Here is a 9,403-nt window from a genome sequence, read left to right as displayed (position 1 = left end):
AGAGTCGGACACGACGGAGTGACTGAACTGAACTGAACTGATGGCTTCCCAGTGACTTTAGACCACAGGACACCCTTTCAGTGAGACTGCCCACACAGTTATCCCTGCCTGTCATCTGCCTGCAGCCCCATTTCCCCCTTCTTTTTTCAACTATTCTCATGAACTTGACATACTCTGTGATGGTGAATTTTATGAATCAGTTTGCCTGAGCATTGAGGTGCCCAGATACTTAGCTAAACACTGTTTTCAGGGTGTTGGTGAGGTGTTTTCCAGATGAGGTCCATATTTGATTCCCCTCAGAGTAAAGCAGATTGCTCTCCCAGTCCGGCTGGGTCTCATCCAATCAGTTAAAGGACAGAACAGAACAAAAAGCAGAGAAGAACTTGACCTGCAACGGCTGGTTTAAAGACAGAGGAGCCCATGCAACAGTAAGGGCATTAACTCTGCAAATAACCACTGAACGTGGAAGATGAGCTCAAAGCCCAGGTGAGAATGGTCAGTCCCAGATGGTACACTGGTTCCAGGCTGTGAGACACATAGCAGAGAACCCAGCTGGGCTGTGCTGGACTTTGGCTTGTGGAACTGTGACTCAACACACGGGTTTTGGTGTCGGCTGCTAAGCTGGTGGCGATTCATTGCCCGGCCACGGAACATTATCTGGGGAACAAGTAGACTTTCTTGTCACCTGCTTCAGCCAACGAAATGTGAACAGAAATGGCCGTTACAGGCAAAGATGTGAAGAATAGCATGTGTTTCCTCTTGTCCTTCTGGGTTCTTCTGTTCTCTGCCCTGCTAGCCTGGGTCCTGTTGCATGGCATGGAGCAGAACCATGTCAGATGACCCACAGACCAATGAACAGGAGAACAAATGAGTATTCAAATGAGTATTCCTATGCCATTGCATACGACTGGCTTGTTACATGGCAGTATCATAGACATAGCTGACTAATACATGGTCCCTGCCGAGACAAAGTCCGTGAGAATTGGGACAGAGTTGACCTATTTCTCTGAAGCTCTACTCCTGTGGTTCTCCGATATATGGTATTAAACAGAACTCGCATCAAAGAGCTGAGGTCCAAAACTCCCAACCACAGCTTCAAAACTGTCTGAAGAAACGGTTCAAACGAGAAATTGACGAGCGTATGAAAATAAACCTGTTCAAGTAAAGGTCTGTCCTGAATCAGAGCCACTGAATGCCACACACTGAAAGTATGTAGGTTATCAATGCAAATAAACCGCATCATACGTGCCTAAGAAATGTTGCTTTTCTAAGTCGCCAAAGTTATGAAGTTTGTTCATTAACCATCTATATTAAGTCTAGTCCTGTGGTATTTCAGGCAGTTCGAGAAGGCAGTAAAACCAGGCATTCAATTCTAGATGCTAGAATCAGCACGTTAGCTCAGACGAATGCTTCTTAGAAAATCTACATCTTCTTCAAAACAACAAGCCTTAGGAAATCTGTTTCATGTCTTCTCTCCCTCAAGTGCAGAAACTGCTCAGACCAAAAAGGAATAATTAAACAATCAATTTGATTGAAGGGCAGGAGAAACATACAAATTGTTTTGCCAGTTTTTAAGGCTTTAACTCTATGACTAAAGTTTAATTATCATTCACAAATCCCCAAGTCTCTGATATTTTAGATAACTGAAAGTTGAATGCATGATATATAGCTTTTGGAATGACTTTAATTAGGCCAAGGCCTTCTTCCTATTATTATCTTCAGATATGACTTTAGCTATTTTAAGCCTATTTTAAGCAAAAAAACAAACATTTTTTGTTCTGTGGCTCCAGCATTTTTATTTCCAGAGCTAGCTAGGTTTGCATTTTTATTTTTTATTGCTAAAAATATAAATTCCCAAATACACCAATGTATCATTTGGAGTCTAGAACCCAGGATAAGTTTAGAAACTGCTATTATAGGATATTCCATGAGATATTTATTTCAAAGTAACACAAAGAAAAATTTATTTTAAAAAACTGTTCACTAAGGGAAGAAGTGGATAAAAGTGTATATGACACAATCATTTCACTGAGATTTCTAGGTTAATGAAAAATTGCATATGCTGATATAAAAATTCAGTTCCCTATGATTCTTATGGGACAATTCATTATTTTCAATTGCACTCATCTCACACGCTAGTAAAGTAATGCTCAAAATTCTCCAAGCCAGGCTTCAGCAACATGTGAACTTTGAACTTCTGGTTTTAGAAAAGGCAGAGGAACCAGAGATCAAATTGCCAACATCCTCTGGAATATGGAAAAAGCAAGAGAGTTCCAGAAAAACATCTATTTCTGCTTTATTGACTATGCCAAAGCCTTTGACTGTGTGGATCACAATAAACTGTGGAAAATTCTGAAAGAGATGGGAATACCAGACCACCTGACCTGCCTCTTGATAAATCTGTATGCAGGTCAGGAAGCAACAGTTGGAACTGGACATGGAACAACAGACTGGTTCCAAATAGGAAAAGGAGTACATCAAGGCTGTATATTGTCACCCTGCTTATTTAACTTATATGCAGAGTACACCATGAGAAATGCTGGGCTGGAAGAAGCACAAGCTGGAATTAAGATTGCCGGGAGAAATATCAATAACCTCAGATATGCAGATGACACCACCCTTATGGCAGAAAGTGAAGAGGAACTAAAAAGCCTCTTGATGAAGGTGAAAGAGGAGAGTGAAAAAGTTGGCTTAAAACTCAACATTCAGAAAACGAAGATCATGGCATCTGGTCCCATCACTTCATGGGAAATAGATGGGGAAACAGTGGAAACAGTGTCAGACCTTATTTTTTGGGGGCTCCAAAATCACTGCAGATGGTGACTGCAGCCATGAAATTAAGATGCTTACTCCTTGGAAGGAAAGTTATGACCAACCTAGATAGCATATTGAAAAGCAGAGCCATTACTTTGCCAACAAGGGTCCATCTAGTCAAGGCTGTGGTTTTTCCTGTGGTCATGTACGGATGTGAGAGTTGGACTGTGAAGAAGGCTGAGTGCCAAAGAATTGATGCTTTTGAACTGTGGTGTTGGAGAAGACTCTTGAGAGTCCCTTGGACTGCAAGGAGATCCAACCAGTCCATTCTGAAGATCAGCCCTGGGATTTCTTTGGAAGGAGTGATGCTAAAGCTGAAACTCCAGTACTTTGGCCACCTCATGCGAAGAGTTGACTCATTGGAAAAGACTCTGATGCTGGGAGGGATTGGGGGCAAGAGGAGAAGGGGATGACAGAGGATGAGATGGCTGGATGGCATCACTGACTTGATGGACATGAGTCTGAGTGAACTCCGGGAGTTGGTGATGGACAGGGAAGCCTGGCGTGCTGCGATTCATGGGGTCGCAAAGAGTCAGACATGACTGAGTGACTGAACTGAACTGAATTTATTTTTTAAAGATTTTTTTTTAACGTGGGCCATTTTTAACGTCTCTATCAATTTGTTAGAGTATTTCTCCTGCTTTATGTTTTGGCCAAGAGGCGTGTGGGCTCTGAGTTCCCTGACCAGGGATCGAACCTGCACCTGCTGGGTTGGAAGGCAGAGTCCCAAACACTGGACCATCAGGGAAGTCTTAAGACAGCCATTTTTACACAGGTAGTTTGAAACCACTCTAAATGGTAACCGAGCTGAAGGGGAATCTCTCAATAGTTTATTCACGTTGTGGATGCCTCCGATGACAAGAGGGTATGATAAGGTGTCCTGCTTGGAAAAATAATGCTTTCACCTTGACTCTTTAAGAATTTTTCCAGATTGCTCTGCAAAAACCATTGCGTCGCATGAAGGAGGCATAAAGAGGTTCTGACAAAGACTCATATCGGGTGGGGAAGGGACAAAGAGTCACAGAATGCAGTGAACGTGACTGAAGGGGGCAAATTTTCTTTCAAAGGGAACAGATGTAACCATGAGCTGGGCTGGGCGGTAAAGAATTCATCTGCAATGCAGGAGATGTAGGTTTCGCCCCCTGGGTCGGGAAGATTCCCTGGAGGAGAGCATAGCAACCCACTCCAGTATTCTTGCATGGGAAATCCCACAGACAGAGGAGCCTAGCGGGCTACAGCCCATGGGGTCGGGAAGAGACCTCCTGCACGATTCAGTGACTGAACAAGAACAACACACATTTAAAGTTCCTGCATGTCTTTCCTTGACTTGACAGTTCATTTCTTTTCAGCACTTTTTAGCACCAGTGTCTGGACGGACCACAGTTTATTTATCCACTGACCTACTGAAGGACACCTTGGTGGCTTCCATGTTTGGGCAGTTAGGAATACTGCAGCTGTAAACATCGGTGTGCAGGCCTTGGTGTGCATGCAAGTTTCCAACTCCTTTGGGACCACTGTGTTTTAATCGCCTGTACATCATGAGCAGAGGAGGAAGAATGGACAGGGAGGACTGGTCTTGGATGAAATGGTCCAGAGACCTTGGAAGGCATAAACTTGCCAGGGTCCAGAGTCAATGAAACATTCCTGCGAAGGTTTTAGACATCATTCTGTTCACGTGACATGCAAATTCTAGATGTCCATCCTAAATAAGATCAGTCCTGAATATTCATTGGAAGGACTGATGCTGAAGCTGAAACTCCAATACTTTGGCCACCTGATGGAAAGAGCTGACTCACTGAAAAGACCCTGATGCTGGGAAAGATTGAAGGCAGGAGGAGAAGGAGATGACAGAGGATGAGATGGTTGGATGGCATCACCGACTCGATGGACATGAGTCTCAGTAAGCTCCACAAGATGCTGAAGGACAGGGAAACCTGGCGTGCTGCAGTCCACGGGGTCACAAAGAGTCGAACACGACTGAGCGACTGAACAACAAAGAGACGTAGATGTGAATAAAAAGTGGTCCTTCCCCCAAGGAGCTGACGGTCTAAAACACATCTCAGATCCACCTATACACACAAGATACCAGAGCAGTGGTTATGAGTTAAAATAGGGAAACGCTATGCTTCCTAAAAAGGAGATGATTCTAAGATCAATAGTGGCTCATGGATTTGCGGATAACAGTCAGTGGATGGAGAAGGGGGAATGCAAGGCATGAAGAGTAGCTGGAACATAGCTGGTTTGTTCATTGGTGCTGCTGCTGCTAAGTCACTTCAGTCGTGTCCAACTCTGTGCGACCCCATAGACGGCAGCCCACCAGGCTCCCCCATCCCTGGGATTCTCCAGGCAAGAATACTGGAGTGGATTGCCATTTCCTTCTCCAATGCATGAAAGTGAAAAGTGAAAGTGAAGTCGCTCAGTCGTGTCCGACCCTTAGCGACCCCATGGACTGCAGCCCACCAGGCTCCTCCGTCCATGGGATTTTCCAGGCAAGAGTACTGGAGTGGGGTGCCATTGCCTTCTCCTGGTTTGCTCATTAATGTGAAATAAAAACCAAAGTGACATCAAAAGCCTGTGGTGGCAATGGCGGTTTAGTTGCTCAGCCATGTCTGACTCTCTCGACCTCATAGACTATAGCCCACCATGATCTTCTGTCCAGGGGATTCTCCAGGCAAGAATCCTGGAGTGGCTCTGACACAAATCACAGCAAGATCCTCTATGATCCACCTCCCAGAGTAATGTATTTCCGTTACTTCCATTAAAGCAAAAATAAACAAATGGGACCTAGTTACACTTAAAAGCTTTTGCACGATGAAGGAAACTATAAGCAAGGTGAAAAGACAGCCTTCAGAACGAGAGAAAATAATAGCAAATGAAGCAACTGACAGAGAATTCATCTCCAAAATATACAAGCAACTCCTGCAGCTCAATTCCAGAAAAATAAGCAACCCAATCAAAAAATGGGCCAAAGACCTAAACAGACATTTCTCCAAAGAAGACATAGAGATGGCTAACAAACACACAAGAAGTTGCTCAACATCTCTCATTATCAGAGAAATGCAAATCAAAACCACAGTGAGGTATCGTCTCATGCCGGTCAGAATGGCTGCGATCCAAAAATCTACAAGCAATAAATGCTGGAGAGGGTGTGGAGAAAAGGGAACCCTCTTACACTGTTGGTGGGAATGCAAACTAGTACAGCCACTATGGAGAACAGTGCGGAGATTCCTTAAAAAAACTGGAAATAAAACTGCCATATGACCCAGCAATCCCACTGCTGGGCATACACACCGAGGAAACCAGAATTGAAAGAGACACGTGTACCCCAATGTTCATCGCAGCACTGTTTACAATAGCTAGGACATGGAAGCAACCTAGATGTCCATCAGCAGACGAATGGATAAGAAAGCCGTGGTACATATACACAATGAAATATTACTCAGCCATTAAAAAGAATGCATTTGAGTCAGTTCTAATGAGGTGGATGAAACTAGAGCCTATTATACAGAGTGAAGTAAGTCAGAAAGAAAAACAGCAATACAGTATATTAACACATCTATATGGAATTTAGAAAGATGGTAACAATGACCCTATATGCGAGACAGCAGAAGAGACACAGATGTAAAGAACAGATTTTTGGACTCTGTGGGAGAGGGAGAGGGTGGGATGATTTGAGAGAATAGCATTGAAACATGTATATTACCATATGTGAAACAGATCGCCAGTCCAGGTTCAATGCATGAGACAGGGTGCTCAGGGCCGGTGCACTGGGATGACCCTGAGGGATGGGATGGGGAGGGAGGTGGGAGGGGGGTGCAGGATGGGGGACACATGTACACCCATGGCTGACTCATGTCAATGTATGGCAACAACCACCACAATATTGTAAAGTAATTGGCCTCCAATTATAATAAATAAATTAATTTTTAAAATACATAATTGGATCACACACACACACACAAATAATGGAGTGGGTTGCCACTTCCTCCTCCGGGGATCTTCCCAACCCAGGGATTGAACCTGTGATGCCTCTTCTATCGCCTGCACTGGGAAACGGATTCTTCCCCACCTGGGAAGCCCCATCTTTGTAACAATAGTTGGTTCCATGTCATATCCTTTAATAGACATGAAACCACTTTGATCTTCGCCTTTTTTTTTTTTATGACTGTCACTTTTTTCTCTTAGCAAAAGGTTTCCAATGCTCACCCACGATGTCGCATGTTTCAGCTCTTTATTCCCTCCTGGAGAAGGCTTTCTGCACTGAGCAGGCTCCAAGTCAGGTCAAAAACAGACAAATAAACCGTCCTTTAGGAATGAGGATTTGCTCAAGGCCGGGCTGATCTTTCCTTCTGCTCCCTGCTAGGGAAGCTGGGGACTGCTGTTTTTCCAGATTGCAGAATGATGGATTGTCCTCGCCAAGTAACAATGCTCCCGAGTCCAGTGTTTTTACTGAGATCCAACCATTTTGCTTGAACAAATGCTCCTGGATTGCGGCAAGCCTTTGGTTAATTTCCAGATCCACGCTGAAGTTATTTCTGACGACTTTTTCCAGCTGTCTCACTGATTTTACGGCGAAGCGAAATTATGCTGGTCCTTACTTTGCCATTTTCACCGCTGTCAACTTGATTTCTTTCATTGAGAAAACTTTATGAAATACATGGTAACGCTGGCCACAGGCTTTCCCTCCGTTGTACGCATGTCCTGTTCTGATGTCAATCTGTCATTACTCCCTGTGACCGCTGAAATCTACGGATCAACCTTCTGCCTCTGGGTTTGGCCATGGAACTTGTTTTCAGTGGAAAGTAGTATACACACACCCACACAGACTTGAAACGTATTTGTACCTGGGGTTGCCCTCGCCTCAGTTCAGTTCAGTTCAGTCCCTCAGTTGTGTCTGACTCTTTGCGACCCTAAGAACTGCAGCACGCCAGGCCTCCCTGTCCATCACCAACTCCTGGAGTCCACCCAAAACCATGTCCATTGAGTTGGTGATGCCATCCAGCCATCTCATCCTCTGTCGTCCCCTTCTCCTCCTGCCCTCAATCTTTCCCAGCATCAAAGTCTTTTCAAATGAGTCAGCTCTTCACATCAGGTGGCCAAAGTATTGGAGTTTCAGCTTCAGCATCAGTCCTTCCAATGAACACCCAGGACTGATCTCCTTTAGGATGGACTGGTTGGATCTCCTTGTAGTCCAAGGGACTCTCAAGAGTCTTCTCCAACACCACAGTTGAAAAGCATCAATTATTCAGCGCTCAGCCTTCTTTATGGTCCAACTCTCACATCCATACATGACCACTGGAAAAACCATAGCCTTGACTAGACGGATCTTTGTTAGCAAAGTAATGTCTTTGCTTTTTAATATGCTATCTAGGTTGGTCATAACTTTCCTTCCAAGGACTAATCGTCTTTTAATTTCATGACTGCAATCACCATCTGTAGTGATTTTGTAGCCCAGAAAAATAAAGTCTGACACTGTTTCCACTGTTCCCCCATCTATTTCCCATGAAGTGATGGGACTGGATGCCACGATCTTAGTTTTCTGAAGGTGGAGCTTTAAGCCAACTTTTTCATTCTCTTCTTTCACTTTCATCATGTTGAAACCACTGGGTCGGACAAGGCTTGAGGACAAGCTTGGACCAGCCTCCTCCCTGGAGAATGAGGGGGCCACATGGAGAGGGGAACCCCAAGGTTCCCACCGTCACAGGTGAAGTCATAGTAAGCCAGTCATCTCATACAGATGCCAGAGCCAAGATCCGCATAGACAGCTCCTGAAAGGAAATAGCCACCCAGGACAGCCTGAATGTCAAGGTCAGGGGCTAAATAAATGGGTACTGCATGAAGCCAGTAAGTTCTGTGATGCTGTGACACACACAGAGAACCTTGATACTTTATGTCTATGCATCATCTTCCCTCTTTACCCCTATGAAAATAAACACCTAAACACAGGTGGAAAAAAACGTAACCATTCAGGCAGACTATCTTGCAACATTAAAACAGTTATATTCTGATCCAGGCATGACCATGGGAACTTCTAAAATATCCTAACTACAACTATATCTGAAGATGGTGATGATGCCTGAAGCTTGGGGGTGAGGTCACGGAGGGGGTCAGTATTACAGTCTTCCTATCTCCATGTTTGTTTGCAATTTTTCACCCTACAATGCTTTTTTAAAAAAAATACGGTTAGCAATTGCCTTGCACTCTTTGTATCCTGTGTTTCCATTTGGAATAACATCGATGAGACTGAATTTTAAAATGTCAGTGTCCACCCAGTGCCTCTCTCAAGAAACATATTACACTATTTCATTCTAAGCTTTCCTTTCACATTTCTGCAGTTTCAAAGGGCAGACTGAAAGCATTTTCCTGTCAACATGAACCTCCTTCAATCCCATGCAAATTATAAATAAATGATCCTTAGTAATATCACAGGTAAAAAAAAAAATTAAAAGGCACAGTCTGCTCTAAGTTCGTGTCACATTTTGTGCTTGATGGCAATGTCTTGCTTTTCTAACACCTAAGATACTGGCTGGAAAGATTGAGGGCAGGAGGAGAAGGAGATCACAGAGAATGAGATGGTTGGATGGCATCA

The sequence above is a fragment of the Bos grunniens genome, chromosome X (genome assembly GCF_055505025.1).
Source record: "Bos grunniens cultivar Pamir isolate PY7600 chromosome X, Bosgru_T2T1.0, whole genome shotgun sequence".
Taxonomy (NCBI): domain Eukaryota; kingdom Metazoa; phylum Chordata; class Mammalia; order Artiodactyla; family Bovidae; genus Bos; species Bos grunniens.
This window is presented reverse-complemented; position numbering follows the sequence as displayed.